The sequence below is a fragment of the Neophocaena asiaeorientalis genome, unplaced genomic scaffold (assembly GCF_003031525.2).
Source record: "Neophocaena asiaeorientalis asiaeorientalis breed wild unplaced genomic scaffold, Neophocaena_asiaeorientalis_V1.1 scaffold430, whole genome shotgun sequence".
In the NCBI taxonomy this organism is placed as follows: Eukaryota; Metazoa; Chordata; class Mammalia; order Artiodactyla; family Phocoenidae; genus Neophocaena; species Neophocaena asiaeorientalis.
This window is the reverse complement of record NW_020173691.1, coordinates 498,178-513,979: the sequence shown is the minus strand read 5'-3', so window position 1 is coordinate 513,979 and position 15,802 is coordinate 498,178. Positions and strand designations below refer to the sequence as shown.

At 49.8% G+C, this 15,802-nt stretch overlaps 1 protein-coding gene across 8 annotated transcripts in view; it reads right to left on the bottom strand.

Annotated features, from left to right (window-relative positions):
* Positions 1 to 15,802, bottom strand: part of TLR5 (toll like receptor 5) — a 50,567-nt gene that overhangs the window by 34,632 nt on the left and 133 nt on the right. For 3 of the 8 annotated variants that reach the window (XR_003003848.1, XM_024750465.1, XM_024750469.1), the window contains exons 2-4: positions 15,383 to 15,531; positions 7,942 to 8,098; positions 5,970 to 6,139 (exon numbers count right to left, since the gene is read on the bottom strand). The exons of 1 other annotated variant lie outside the window; for it this stretch is intronic. The gene's annotated coding sequence lies outside the window, so the exon portion shown is untranslated. The remainder of the gene's footprint in view (positions 1 to 5,969; positions 6,140 to 7,941; positions 8,099 to 15,382; positions 15,532 to 15,802) is intronic. 4 more of the 8 variants (XM_024750468.1, XM_024750467.1, XM_024750466.1 and 1 more) reach the window with 4 other exon arrangements.

The window sequence follows — 15,802 nt, the reverse complement described above, 5'->3', positions numbered from 1 at the left end:
TTTTTTTTTTTGCCCGGGTTTTTTTTTTTTTTTTTTTTTTTTTTTTTTCGGTACGCGGGCCTCTCACTGTTGCGGCCTCTCCCGTTGTGGAGCACAGGCTCCGGACGCGCAGGCTCAGCGGCCATGGCTCACGGGCCCAGCCGCTCTGCGGCATGTGGGATCTTCCCGGACCGGGGCACGAACCCGTGTCCCCTGCATCAGTAGGCGGACTCTCAACCACTGAGCCACCAGGGAAGCCCTGGCCCAGGTACTTTGAAGCGAGTGGTCCTCAGGCCATGCTTTGAGAGACGCCGGTCTACAGGATTCCCTCCAACTCAGAAGCCCCGTGATTCTCTTAGAGGAAGAGGGCTGGTAGGAAATTCAGAGGGCTGTGGAGAACTGGGTTTTGATTATTGAGGCTAACTTGTGTCGAGGGCTCTGAGGGGTAACAGGAAGAGCACAATCAATGAGGGCCTCAATACTCCTGCCAAGCGCTGTTAATTAAGATAATGAGGCCAGAGGGAGAAGGGTCGGCAGCCTCTCCTTTGAGTGGAATTCATTTAGCTTTAATCCCAGCCGTCAGTAGAGTGGGTTCCCTTTCTTGACTTAGTAGTTGCCTGCTCAGCAGAGCCGCGGGCCTCACGTTGGGTGAGTTACGGGCCGTGGTGTCTCCACGGGCAATGCGGAAGCCTGCACGCAGGGGCACCTCTGCTCCCTGGGCAACACAGTTAGCCTGCAAATCCCGCTGGCTGGGGCCAGGGCTTGCTCCTGGGCTAAGTTAAATGCTTGATCCTTAACAAATAATACTCATAATGGGCTCTTTGACAGGATCCGGGATTCTGAGCTTGGCCGCAAGGCTGGAGAGAGAAAGTTTCTCCTGGCAGGTGGTGGCTCACATCTGGCAGGCGGTCGGAGTGCTGGGCATGGAGGACCGCTGTCTGAGCAAAACAGTTCATTCATTTCCAAATGGAGAGGGTTTCTCCAAGGTTCACATAGTAATAAAAATCCTGGACTGACACCTTATTTTTGATAAAGGAGGCAAGAATACACAATGGAGAAAAGACAGCCTCTTCAATAAGTGGTGCTGGGAAAACTGGACAGCTACATGTAAAAGAATGAAATTAGAACATTCCCTAACACCATATACAAAAACAAACTCAAAATGGATTAAAGAGCTAACCAGTAAGGCCAGACACTATCAAACTCTTAGAGGAAAACATAGGCAGATAAATCACAGCAAGATCCTTTTTGACCCACCTCCTAGAGAAATGGAAATAAAAACAAAAATAAACAAATGGGACCTAATGAAACTTCAAAGCTTTTGCACAGCAAAGGAAACCATAAACAAGACTAAAAGATAACCCTCAGAATGGGAGAAAATATTTGCAAATGAAGCAACTGACAAAGGATTAATCTCCAAAATTTACAAGCAGCTCATGCAGCTCAATATCAAAAAACTATCAACCCAATCCAAAAATGGGCAGAAGACCTAAATAGACATTTCTTCCAAGAAGATATACAGACTGCCAACAAACACATGAAAAGCTGCTCAACATCACTATTAGAGAAATGCAAATCAAAACTACAATGAGGTATCACCTCACACCAGTCAAAATAGCCATCACCAAAATATCTACAAACAATAAATGCTGGAGAGGGTGTGAAGAAAAGGGAACCCTCTTGCACTGTTGGTGGGAATGTAAATTGATACAGCCACTATGGAGAACAGTATGGAGGTTCCTTAAAATCTAAAAATAGAACTACCGTATGACCCAGCAATCCCACTACTGGGCATGTACCCAGAGAAAACCATAATTCAAAGGGAGTCATGTATCACAATGTTCATTGCAGCACTATTTACAATAGCCAGGACATGGAAGCAACCTAAGTGTCCATCAACAGATGAATGGATAAAGAAGATGTGGCACATATATACAATGGAATATTAGTCAGCCATAGAAAGAAACGAAATTGAGTTATTTGTAGTGAGGTGGGTGGACCTAGAGACTGTCATACAAAGGGAAGTAAGTCAAAAAGAGAAAAATAAATACTGTATGCTAACATTCCATATATATGGAATCTAAAAAAAGAAAAGTGGTTCTGATGAACCTAGGGGCAGGACAGGAATAAAGATGCAGACGTAGAGAATGGACTTGAGGACAAGGGGAGGGGGAAGGGTAAGCTGGGATGAAGTGAGAGAGTGGCATGGACACATATACACTACTAAATGTAAAATAGATAGCTAGTGGGAAGCAGCTGCATAGCACAGGGAGATCAGCTCTGTGCTTTGTGACCACCTAGAGGGGGGATAGGGAGGGTGGAGGGAGACACAAGAGGGAGGAGATATGAGGATATATGTATATGTATAGCTGATTCACTTTGTTATAAAGCAGAAACTAACACACCATTGTAAAGCAATTATACTCCAATAAAGATGGTAAAAAAAAAAAAATCCTGGACTGAGTCCACACGTGAATACGTTCAAGGTCAGCCTCGGAAAAAGGCTCAAGGCCAGTGGACACGGTGACCCTCCCAGAGCAAACATGTTCTCCAGATGCAGAATACAGCATCCCATAGGGACAAGCCAGCAAACGAGCACTCTTGAAGGCTGCAATGTCGCCGGGGCCATGGTCCTTCCAGCCCAGCGTTCCGCCTCTGACAACAGTTCCAATAAAACCCATGGGTGACTGCAGTGCCTCGAACCTAAGCGTTTGCTCCCCAGATACAAGTCCAGCTTCCTCCCCAAACCACCATGACTTTGAGGCTCTTCTGGGTGTCCTCTTTTTCATTCAACACCACCTCTTTTCGTGGTGACCATCTGCTGTACCGAGAATTTGTGCTTGTCCTAGAGTAACTCTTCCCAGGCCGAGCCTCCCACTCTGTACTGGTCACTGCTGGACGCTGGGGAGTCCCTGCCTGCAAGGGTCTCAAGGTTTCTAGAAAGACTCTAGAGCAGGGATGCCCCAAGTGATGTCCCCAGACAAGCAGGATCAGCACCACTTGGGGCCCCACCCCAGTCCTCCTGAAAGAGAAGCTCTGGCGCTGGGGCCTGGCAGGCTGTTTTCTCAAGCGTTCTGGGTGATTCTGATGCATACTCGCATCTGAGAACCACTGGGTTCAATTCTGGAGGGAGGAAAGAAATATATCCTGATAACTACAATACCGCAGAGTGGGCATCTTCGCCTACATGCTCGTCCCCACAGAGCTCTGAGCTTCCTCCCTTCCCTCATCCTCCCGGTCTTTGGGAGGTATCATTGTTTCCCCATTTATACACATGAGAAAACTAAGGCCCAGAGCAGTTAAGTAACTTACTTAAGACCACACAGCTCTGTCCACCCTCTAAGCCTAGCGTCTCTGGTGTGGCTGTACAAGTGGGTCAGTACAGGGGTACTGCTGTAGCCCACCTCTTGGTCATCATCTGCTGATCTTGTGGTCACTTCCCCTGGGTCACAAAGGGTATGAGCCCTGGCTCCCAGGGGAAGGTGAGCCTCTCAGCCCCTCGCCCCTTTCAGCTCCGCGGGAAGGCCCACCCTACCCCGAGATGGTCCCTTCGAAATGCTGAGTTCTCTCCCACTCTCTGAGCACGACCTTCCTCCTTCCGGGTCTCTTGGGCCCTGCCTTCCACTACACTGGCTCTCTGATGGCCTCGTAACTCCCCTTGAACCTTCCATGACCTTTAAATGCATCCGCTTCTTTACACCTCCCATGGTTCTAGACTCCACAGACCTTCTCTTCAAACCCTCTTTCAACACCTCCAGCTCGGATGCCTCCCTGCTCTGCTATCCCATCTGTCTATACCAGCCACCTGCCCTCTGCGTGCCTACACCTGGTGGCTTTAGCTCTGTCAGGAAAAACCACCTTGGTGCCTACACTAATATGCAGAATCCAGTCGTGCTGTCACCCTCTCTCCTACCCCTAAGGATGATTCCAAACCTTCACCGGCTTTCCCTCACCCATCCCGCCTGGCCTTGGCCCTCTCAGAAGATGTTGACCTTGCTTCCTACTTCTAGGAGAGAAGGAAGGTCTGGTTCTTTACGTGGCACATGCCGCAGCCATCCAGTGACTCTCTGTGTCTGCCAGCAAGGCCCACAGCGCTCCATGGCCAGACGTGGCAGTCCGTTCATGCCAAAAAAAAAGAAAGCGTGCTCTCCAGCCACCCTTCTCCTCAGACCCATCACACGCCCGAGGGGAGACAGTCATCAGCAGCTTCCATGAGCATCACAGATGAACACTGCAGGGCAAAGCCTGACCTGACGACGGTTCTCCAAAGAGGAAGCAGACAATTAGCGCACTGCATCTCCGTGCACTGGTGCGACCTCAGGAGAACGGTTTACTGATTTGCTGGTGCCCGGGGGTCTCGTTAGGGTTTGTTTGTATCTCTCCGTGTTCATGATGCTTCGCTACAAAGCTTGTCTAGTAAGTCTAGCCCAGCGAGAAACTTCCCTTTCATGTGTCGGGGTGGAAGGGGATACAACAAGAAACTCAGTCAAATGCCTTGCTGAGTTCCCAGGGCTGCTGGAAGCTGGTAGCCCTGTCAGGATGGAAATGAGCTGAGTCTGATATGACTTGCTGTTCCAGAACCTATGCTGACCTGCCGGGGTTCCCGCCACCTTTCCTCAGAGCTGCAGAGCCTGGGCCAGATCTCTTCTAGGAATTGGTCCACAGCTGCCATCAAGCTCCCTGGTTTGTAGTTGTTTTGTAAATACCTGTTGAATGAATGAAATTGCCACATCCTGCCTCTGGGTCCTCCTCCCTCTGCACTGCCCGCAGGGCCAGCTGCCAGGGTGCTGAGGGCTCATCTGCACTCTGTATCCCTCGGATGGGCTGCTCTTGAGCGGGGGGCGGGGAAAGCCTGGAGCTCTTCAGAGCAGCCGCAGCTCGCCCGCTCTCTCCCCTCCTACCTGGGGGTGCTTATCTGTGCTTATGATCCCGTCAGCTTCTGAGAGGGAGCTTGTCCCTTCTTTCTTCTTCCTCATCTGGATATACCTTGAAATATCCTCTTGGGCCTCTGTAGCATTTCCTCCAAATTCAGAGCATTTGGGGCTATAGCCTTTCTGATCAAACACTGCACCATATTCATCTTTGGTTGTGGACCCTCAACTCCATCTTCGGTACATATGAAACTCTAACAACGTGGGTGAAGTCAGACCAGCTTCCTTAATCCCCCACTGGAAGAAGCCTCAGGTACATCCATGCAGATGGTGGTTAATTCTGTGAAGCTCATCTCAGGACACCACCACCAGCATCGATTCCCCTCACTTCCAATTGTTTGTGCCGTTCAGCCCCACAGCCCCTGCCTCCTGTCTGGGCTGCTGCAGTGCCCACCCCTCCAGCTGACCGCCCACAGCCAGCCTGACCCCGACACCTACATCTCTCGCTCAGCTAAATGAGGGGGTTGTAGAGCACGGCTCTGACCAGAAACCTTCACTAGCTCCCCCTGCCCGCAATGGCCCAACCCTTCAGGGCATAAAACTCCACTGTGGACTATAATCTATTCCTGGAATGGCTGATTAGAGAGGTCCCTTAGAGCCTGAACCCTCCCATTGGACAGAGGGGAAACTCCATCCAATCTACCTTCTGGCTTATCTAGTCTTGCCTGGGCTCCAGGGATAACTCACCAGAGTTTCACCAGAGTGAAACTGGATCCCAATTTCTCTGCTTATGCTGATCCTGGGCTTGGAATGCTTGTTCCCATCTCGTCTGCTTACCCAACTCCAATTCATCCCTCACAGGCTACCCCAGAAGCCAACTCTTTCGTGACACGGTTCTCATATTCCTACAGGCACTTTATCTCCCTCCCTTGTTCTGTGTACATTTTCATGGTGGCATTTTCATGACATCTTGTCTCCTCCAGATTGTCCATCTCCTGAGGGCAAGGACCCAGTTTTGCTCGTGCGGTACCCCTGAGGCACACAGCACAACTGAAGTGCCCGGTGATATGTTCTCCATTAATATTTTGAAGGAGAGTGATTTTCATCAGGAGTACTTACCTCCAGTCCTAACAGAAGGGGCTTCTAGTATGTTCTGATTCTAGAGGCACTGGGTCCCTGATTGTTTAAAGGCTTCCGTTTCTGAGACAATGGGGACCTCCTCGCCTCGATGATGGGAGGATGGTCGTCAGTGTTTTCCTGGAGAATCGAGAGAAAGGGCTTTTGTTTCCCTAAGGGAGAACAGGAAAGCTAATTAGGAGGAAGAAACAGAAAATATTACGTAGATGTTTTTCTATGCCATACAGTGATTTTCTCTGTAGGGGTATTTAAAACTTTAGGTGTGTCTCTGATTAAGTGGAATTTTAATTGAAAAAGATCAAGGATTTACCCTTTTGTAAATCGAGGCATATGGAACATCAGAGCTGAAGAGACCTGGAGAAATCTCATGCCCAGCCTCTGGGCCAATTAGTCACGGGGGCTTTCTTCCTTGTCCCTCCAGGGAGGGAACTCCATAATCCACTCCATCTTTATTGTCACAGTGGTGGTGAGGAAGCACCTCCCTTGGAACCAGATGTCCCTTTCATGACATTTCTGCGGTCATTTAGTTACTGGGGACCCACACACAGGATGAAGACAATCCACTGTCTTCTCCACAAGGAGCAGAGAGCTTGTGGGTTTCTAGGGGAAAAGCTAGGTTTGCCATCAGAGTTTGACATTTCTAAGCAGTATGATTAAGTAAACTATGGTTGAGCTAGGAGACACTGGATAATTATTGGGTCTCAGATTTAGGATGAGATGAGCCCTGAAAGTTAAGAATGACATACAGTGGGGGCTTCCCCGGTGGCGCAGTGGTTGAGAGTCCGCCTGCCGATGCAGGGGACGCGGGTTTGCCCCCCGACCCAAAAAAAAAAAAAAAAAAAAAAAAAAAAGAATGACATATAGTGCTTTTCACCATTTTATTGAACTGTGGCTCAGAGGGCAAGTATGTGCCTGTCACATGTCCATCACGTTGTGGAGCTAGGATCTGAATCCAGCCGTGAACTTAGTTTTCATTTTGATCTTCAAAAGAAAAAAAAATCAAAATTGTGGACACTGCAGAATAGATACAGAGCCTCCAAGGATGATTTGCATATGAATCACCCAGAGATCTTGCTGAAATGCAGGTTCTGACTCAGCGGGTCTGGGGAAAGACCGGAGATTCTGCATTTCTAACAAGCCTCCAGGTAATACTGATGCTGCTGGCTCAGTGATCATGATTTGTGAGGTAGGGACTTAAGAGAGCTGTTATGGGCCTCACTGCTCACTACTCAGGTTGCCTCATCTCCCAGGAATAAAGTATGACCAGGATGTTGCATGATCACTTTTGAGAAGGGGGCCATACATTCGCCCCCAATTCTTCTTAGTCCTGAAGACTGAAGCATTGGATGGTGCTCGAGGAGGGTTATTTGAGGCTTCTGAGGCAGGGGAGCTGGGCAGGTCACATCGTTTTACTTGGAGCTGAGGAAAAAGAGAGGCTTGGGTACCGCTTCTCAGGCTCCAGGACAGGCGCCTCTCCTGGAGGCCAGCAGGGGGCGCACAAAGGGCGAAGACCAAGGCAAGAGCCCTCCGAGGGCCTCCGGAAAGTCTGGGCTGAGGGGTGTGGAAGCCACCAGGGGCTGTGGACTGAGCCCCGCTGAGAAGTTCCTATTGCTTGCTTACGTTTAGAGAGCACGCAAGTGCTCCTGGCAGGCTGGCACAGGGAGAGGAGATCACGACCGAATTTCAAAACAGGACTGTGATGTCTTTCCTTCCTTGGCATGCACCTTAGAAGGAATTACCCACCCCCTCCCCCAACCCCTTTGAGGCTCTGAATCCGTTGGGCAGTGTACACAATTCTGATTTTTAGGAAAGGTCAAAATGACAACGAAGTTTGTAGCTGGATTCAAATCCTAGCCCCACAATTTAATAGATGTGTGACCTTGAGGAAGTGCTTAACCTCTCTGAGCGCCAGCTTAATCACCTATACGATAGCAACAATAATAGTTTCTACTACCCTGGGGAAGCATCCACAGAGGCTTTTGAGGACCCTCCAGTTACCGAATGAAGAGCCCAGTTATTGATGTGGAATCCTCTAATATTTCTTGCTTGCTGAAGTAGACAGACATTTATCCAACTGCACCTCACCAGAAATGTATTCCTTTTGGAAACCACTGAAGGGAAACAGCGAGAGAAGGAAACGGAATTATTTCTCAGTACGCTGGGGAGATTTGGTGTTTCTTTTTTCTGCACTCATGGGAAATTATGTAAAAGTTTCCCCTATTGTCTTTAATATCTTCAGGTGGCAGTCCCCCCAAACCAAAACAAAAACAGCACCATCAAACAGAGGCGTGACAGTCTGAAGGAAAGATGTTGAAAACCCAAATGGTTCAGGTACAAAAATGGCTTCTCTTCTGTCTGCTCATTACAAACTCCAGCACACAGTTTTAAAGCATCTGATTGAAAGAAATAATTCCATCCGAGCGGTTATTAAAAACTAACGACTAGCGTGACGCATCTAAAAATCCTTGGGAAAAGATAGCTCACCAAGGAACTGAACATCTCCATCTTCTGCTTCAGGCAGCACCAATATCCTCAATTAGAAAATTAACATCTGAGACTCTGACAGCCCCCCCGAATGCAACTCAGCTAAACCCCGCGTGTTCAGGGGTAAAGTAAATTGCCAGGAAAGATGGGCAGCTGCGAGGTCAGAAGCCCGAGCAGACGGAGAGCTGGGAAGTCTGATATTGCATCCCCTGAAAGTAATGACACAAAACAATCCGCTAAGAGTGGCAAAAATCATTTGGAGTGTGATGTAAATTGGAAGCAGCTGGGGGGAGGCATGGGCAAGAGAAACCTTATTAAACTATGATCCGTTAGACACGGAAAATGGACATGTGAAGAGAGATTACAAAACACTTGAGAACTGTCCTGGGAGGGATCTGCAGTCTGTGCTGGGTTAACAAGAGCATCAAGAGAAACCTCCCAACTGAGCTTAAGGTAGATAGCTAGTGGGAAGCAGCCGCATAGCACAGGGAGATCAGCTCGGTGCTTTATGACCGCCTGGAGGGGTGGGATAGGGAGGGTGGGAGGGAGGAAGATGCAAGAGGGAAGAGATATGGGAGCATATGTATACATATAACTGATTCACTTTGTTATAAAGCAGAAACTAACACACCATTGTAAAGCAACTATACCCCAATAAAGATGTTAAAAAAAAAAAAAAAAAGAGAAACCTCCCTAGGCTGGTAAAATCAAGTCCGCTCGCTCTTCGGCAGAGGGAGACGCCCCCTGGTGAGAGGTGAGGGAAGGGAGAGGGAGGGAGTCAGGCCAGGAGGAGGGGGTCCTGCATCTCCAGGCCTGCCTGGTGCAGAGGAGGAAAGATGATTTCACTGGCAGTGCCCCAGGGACTGTAAGCAGGGCAGACAGAGCTGGGAAACACGCCCCTGCTGGAAACACACATTCCTGCTACATGCCCAGCGTCCAGGGCCCCCACGGACGTGTGTGGAATGTGGAATTTGCCCTGGGCAGGCTGCCAGGGGTGGCTGTGCTCCATTCTGAATGGGGGAGGGGTCAGCAAGAAACTTGGCTCCTTGGCGCTGTGGGTGGTCCCTTCCAAGATGCATGAGATATGGCAAAAGCTCTGGGCTGGGAGAGGGGAAACCTGGGTTCTAGCCCTCCTTCGGCCATCACCTGGGCATCCTTGACAAGTTTAACTTCCCTTGTCCTGTTTCTGTACGTGTATGATGGCAGGTTTGAACTGGAAGCATTTTCACAGCCTATAAACCCTAAAGTTATCTAATGAGACTTGCTGAGTATCGTGACAGCAATCACAGACCAGGACACAATCACAACCCGTCCCCCACCTTCATCAGATTTGCAAATCTGTTATAGATATTCTTGAAAATATCTCAGGAAAATAATGGTATTGATGTACCAATAAAATGGATAAATATAATGAATCCACATATATCCTAGCCTCGAATAGCAACTTTTTCCCCGCCTAGGAATTTACTCTCAGAGGGAACTGCTTCTTCGGCTAGATAATCTTTTGAGAGTAGAAAACTTTTCCCCCTCTTTGTATTTCCACCTTCCGCTGCCCACCTCCACCCTCTAGAAGTCTCCTGAAGTCTCCCCAGGCCAGGTATGTAACAGGACTGATTCCAGTTTGCAGGCTTTCATTTCCCAAAAGGGACTTATGTCCAGGACACAGAGGCTCTCCCAGGAGGTCGCGAGAGGAGTGAAGTTGGTGGGGCAAAACAGTGAGGTTTGGAAGAAACAGGAAAGGAAGAGAGGTCTGGGGGTCCCAGGAGGACAGGACTTCGGCAAGTCCCCAGAGTTTGGCCATGTGGTCTAGAAGCAGCAGACACTGCCAGGGAGGCAGGGTCAGGAGCGCGCTCAGTGGTAACCTGAGTGGACCAGACTGGTGCGGGATCACCCTCAGCCCTGCCCTGAGGTCTCGGCACTGCGTAAGATCCAGAAATTATGACACCACCCTGAGGTAGTTTCTATTCTTGCCAGCCTGGTGAGACAAAGGGTGCAAATGGATATTAAGTTGATCTCTAGAAAATAAAAGGAGAGGCAGTATTTTTTACACACCTCAGCGTCTTATTGATTCATACTTGCAATCCTTTTGTGTGTTGGGAAAGAAAGTAAAGTTAGCCTTGGGGCTTTCTAGAACCAGCTAAGTCTCGGACCATGATGAGGCGGAACCTCACAACACAGAAACTCAGGGCTGAAAGTGGTTTTCAATCTTACCTTCATTAGGGCCAAGTTCAAATGCTGGCTCAGTTGTCCTGTCTACAAAATGGAGTGGTTATGAGGATTAAATGAGATGATACATGTAGCTCGTATTTCTGGGTCCCTTGCAGTGTCTTGCACGTGGTAGATTATTTGTTGACTATTAAATTATTTATTGACTAGTAAATCATTTATTTTTTTTGTTTTGTTTTTGTTTTTTTGCAGTACGTGGACCTCTCACTGTTGTGGCCTCTCCCGTTGTGGAGCACAGGCTCCAGACGCGCAGGCTCAGCGGCCATGGCTCACGGGCCCACCCGCTCCACGTCATGCGGGACCCTCCCGGACCGGGGCACGAACCCGTGGCCCCTGCATTGGCAGCTGGACTCTCAACCACTGTGCCACCAGGGAAGCCCGTAAATCATTTATTGATTATTAAAGCTAGTCTAACCTACAATGAATAGACAGATAGATAGATAGATTAGTGACTGGTTTGGTGACCTTGGATAAGTCATGCTGTCAGCAGCGCAAGGACTAAGAATCCTGCAGTAGTGTTGCAGCCATAAACATTCATCTAGAGCAAAGCGTGAGCTGCTCATCTTGAATTAGTATGGTGGTTTAAGCACATGGACCCTGAAGCCAGACACATCCAGTTGGAACCCTGGCTGTCCATTCACTGCTGTGTCATTGGGTGGGCTCCCTGGGCCTCATTTTTGTCATTGGAAAAATGAGAATAATAACAACAGCCACCTCACAGGGACTCAGAACAGTGTCTGGCTCAGCGTAAATGCTGTTTTTGCGTTTGCTGTTATTGCTGGTGTCATGCATTTGTGCTCAGTCAAGGAGAAAACATCCGGCCCCCGCCGTTATGAAGCAAAGTCATGTTTGGGGCACTTGAGACAGTTTACCGCATGCCAGGGAGGTGAGAACCAGCTGTTTCCAGGTTGCAACATCCTCTTGTTGGGTGCCACAATACCATGACTTTGGAGATTACCCCAAATGAGAGTTCTCTGGGACAACTGAGGGGAAGGGAGGGGAGGAAGGTTCAATGAAATACAATCAATGTGAAGAGGGGAATTTATCCATTTTCCTTACCATAAATGGGCTCCTTCCCTCCTGCATTCAACTGTGGTTGTATCTCTTACAAAACAAACAAAACTATCTTCTCTTGCCGTGACCACTCCTCCTGCCCTGCTGAGAGAAAATCTATCCTTTTGGGGTCAAATTCCTCAGATGTGAGGTCTGAAGACTCCACCCAATGATCCTACTGCCCAATAACCTAGCCTCTTCTGACCCCATGAGACCTGGCTTTCTTGTGCGAGCACCCCTCTCAAAGTTGGCCTCCTCATCTATTCTTGCCTGAATCTCTCTGTTCTTCTTTTTGGCACACACAGCTTTGGCCACCCATCTCTTCTTGAACTATCTCCTCCCTTGGCTTCCTTGATTTTCTTCTCTCTTTCTGTCATTCTCTTTTCCACCAGTTCCTCTCTCCCACACCCTGCCCCTAGAATGTAGGTTTTCCCCTAGACCTTGTTCTCAGCTTAGCTTCTTCTGGCAGTGATCGCATTTGCTTTCACATGCTGGGCAATCCCCACTACACTCCCACCATCTCCCCCTAATCCTGACCTGAACTGCTTTCAAAGTGCTGATTAAAGGACATCTCCACTTGGGTGTCCTGCAATAACTTCAGATGCAATAATGCCCCGAAGTGACGTAACAATATTTTGGTCTTTGAAAATCCTCCAGAAAACAGAAATATTTTTGCACGGCGCTCAGAAGGATGTGAATGGACCTCTCCCTGGGCCAGGGACCCAACTCTCGTGTGAATCAATTTCCCCCTGCCTCACAGGTTATGAGCCAACCTTCTCCTTTACTCTATATTACTCATCACCAAATCTTACTCGTTTTCCTTTCAGATGACCCTCGTGTTATCTTTTCTTTTACATTTTCATCACCCAGGTTCAGACTTCCATCCAATGTACGTTTATTGGGCACTCTCTGCCAGGAAGGCTGTAAGCTGATAGGGCTCCATCAAGGATAAACCCAGTCCCAGAGATCAGGGCGCTAATAGTCAGGACTGGGGTGGGGTGGGGTGCAGCCACAAGAGGGAGTGATGCTGTGAGAGGGTGTGCTGGCAGGGTAGCAGGGCACAAAGGAGGACGTGCAAACCCAGCCCGAGGAACCTCTACTCCCAGGGGATATAGACACTGATCACTGAGTCCTGTGCATGGGGAAGCGTAAGCTTGGGACAGCAGTGAGCGTTCCCGGCAGAGGCTGTCAAACAACACCGTCAAGGGAGAGGGGGAGAGGGGGCATGGGAGTCCGCTGTGGGTTCAAGGTGGGAGCTGGCGGAAGGTGAGGCTGAAGAAGATACCCTGGGGCTGGATCAGGAAGGACATCGAAGTCTGTTCTGAGGCCCCTGCTAAGTGCTTTGAGTACTGCCACCACATTAAACGCGAATTCCTCCACCAAACTTATCCAATCTTTAAATTCCCAATAATAGTGCTTAACCCGCAAGTAGGTGAGGTGCTTCACAGTGCCCAAATCTGGCTGAATTTCAGTGAAGAATCATTTACCAAATGCTGCCTGCTATGTGCCAGACACCAACGCTGGCTCAGCGGACCGCGAGGAGAGTGAGACACAGCCCCGCCTCTGTAGGCGGGGCAAAGACCCCTCAACCCAACTGGGCAGTACAGGGTGCACGCGGTTCAGTAGAGGTGCAGGCAAGGTGCAGGCAAGGAGCAGCGGAGGGCAAAGGAGGAACACCCCCAACTCTGCCTGAAGGCTGGGGGAGGGGCCAGCCACGGAAGTCTTCCCTGGAGAAGGTGCTATTTGAGGTGCTTTCTAAAAAACAGAGGATTCCCGGGACTTCCCTGGTGGCCCAGTGGTTAAGGCTCCGCGCTTCTAATGCAGAGGACACGGGTTTGATCCCTGATCGGGGAGCTAAGATCCCACATGCCACATGGCCAAAAAAACCCCAAAAAACAAGAACAAAAAAAAAAAACAAACTCAGAGGATTCCCCAACAGAGAGAATTCTGGGCACAGGAGAGCAAGTGTAGGGAGAGAGAGGCATGCAGAAGAGGCCTAGTCAGAGCGCCATGGGCAGTCACTGTGGTATCATGGGCCAGGGGTGGACTGACAGTGGCAGGAGGCGGGGCTGGGAAGGAAGGCAGGGAATTTGGACTGCATGGGGGAGGGGCAGCGAGCGCCTTTGCTTCGCCTGAGCCTCATATTATCCTTGGGCTTTCTGCCCTCTGCCTTGCCTGGTGCCTGACTGTTGTTTCTATAACAAATGCAGCTGAAGACCAAGTAGCTCCGGAAGCCCTCGCTGCCTTTTCCAGCCCACATGGGCTGTCTTCTTTGAACCAGCAGAAGACGCCACCTAATTTCACTTACTTGCTCTCTAATTGTTACGCAGGTGCTGGTTTTCTCTCCTCCCCTGAACCTGGAAGCTTCTGAAGGGCAGGAACAATGCCTCAAACCTGAGTTGGTCCCATGAAGCTGAGCGCACTGTGTGGGTCGTGGCCCCCAAATGGGGGAGGGCGCTGCAAAACCAGTGCTGGCAATTCCTGAAGCTTGAGACCTGACTGAAGATTTGAATCTGCTTTCTGCATTCTTCTCCACGAAACAAAAAGGGAAGCAAACACATGTGGATTCAGGAACTGTACATTCCAGTGTTTTCTTGCTCTCTGAGTCTATGAGCATGAATAGACAACAGGCCTATTTTGATTTCAACACTCAGCAACGCCAAACTTCCGGATACAGAGAAATCAAAAAAGGAGGCTCTGGGACACAACTTCCTCAGAAGTCTTGCCTCCCCAGAAAGAAACCCAAAAAGCTGGCAGGGATGGCTCCACATTCAGACAACAGAATCTAAAGGCTTCTTGCTCTGCTCAGAGCTATAATACCCAAGGGGATGATCCTGAGATGTCATTTAGGATGGAAGTACCGGTCGGGTTGATATGCATGGTGTGGGCATAGGGATTGTTAAAATACGCTGGGCAGTTAGCTTTGGCCTGGGCCCCTCCTCTGGGAACCCCCTGGAATGTCTCCACAATCCGGCAACTCAGAGCCCCACAGACCTTCTTCCAGGGCCCTGTCCCAGGGTTCCATTTCAGACTGGCTGTGCCCGGCCACTGTCTTCTGTCCACAAGAACAAGGGTGAAGTGAGTCAGAGGGTCCAGGAGATTTGGACAGATTTGTCAATGCTCAGCCTGGCTGAGTAAATGCAGGGAAAAGTGATCGAACAACAGACATTTGGCAGAGGCCTGGCTGCTGCCCAGGGCAGCTCTCCAGCATCAGTGTGTAATCACGATCGCCCTCTTCCAGGCACCCAGCAAGAGGACACATCCCAGATGCACCTGACAGCCAAACAGGGCATGGTATTGATTGGGTCACTGCTCCACAAGAGTGCCTATCTGGAGGACGCTGGGGTTAGTTGCTTGTTTGTGGGTCCCAGTGCTGGATAGGTGTTCCAGACACTAAGTGACTACCTAGCTAATCCACTGCAAGGGAAAGCCTCCGCCACCAATTCCCACCCAACATGGCCTCAGCAGACTTCCTGGGATAGCACCCCTCACCCCCAAGACAATCAACCAACCCCCTTCCTTACCCCTTAAAAAATGTCGTTCCAACTGTGGTTTTCCAGGAGCATTGCCACTATGCTCTTATTTTCATAGGCAGATTTTTTGTTTTAAACATAAAAGTCAACAATATTTACCTTGGAGTCTCTACCTGGTGTTATGAGGGCGGAGAGACGGAGGTTCAAGGCCTTTTGTTGAGCGGCTCAGTAACTGTCTGGGATTTCCTTGGCTCTGCTTGAGGGTGGCTGTCTCCCTTTTCCAGGGAAGATAGTGAAGCCACCTGCCCCTTCCCAGGGTGGAAACGAAAGTGAAGATGAGGAAGTCTGATAGCGCTGTTCCACGGTGGAGATGCAAGTGACTTATTCACAGCCAAGGTTTCCCGAGCCCCGCCGGCAAGGTATCTACGTGCTCCCCCTCTGCCCCCGCCCCCCGGGGCCCCGAGGAGCGAAGAGCGCGGTCCTGGGAATGGGTCCAGGGAATGGGCGCTCGGGGCGCCGGAGGAGAGCTGGAAACAGCCCAGGACTCCCCTGGAGGGGAACAGGGGCCCGAGGGCCACC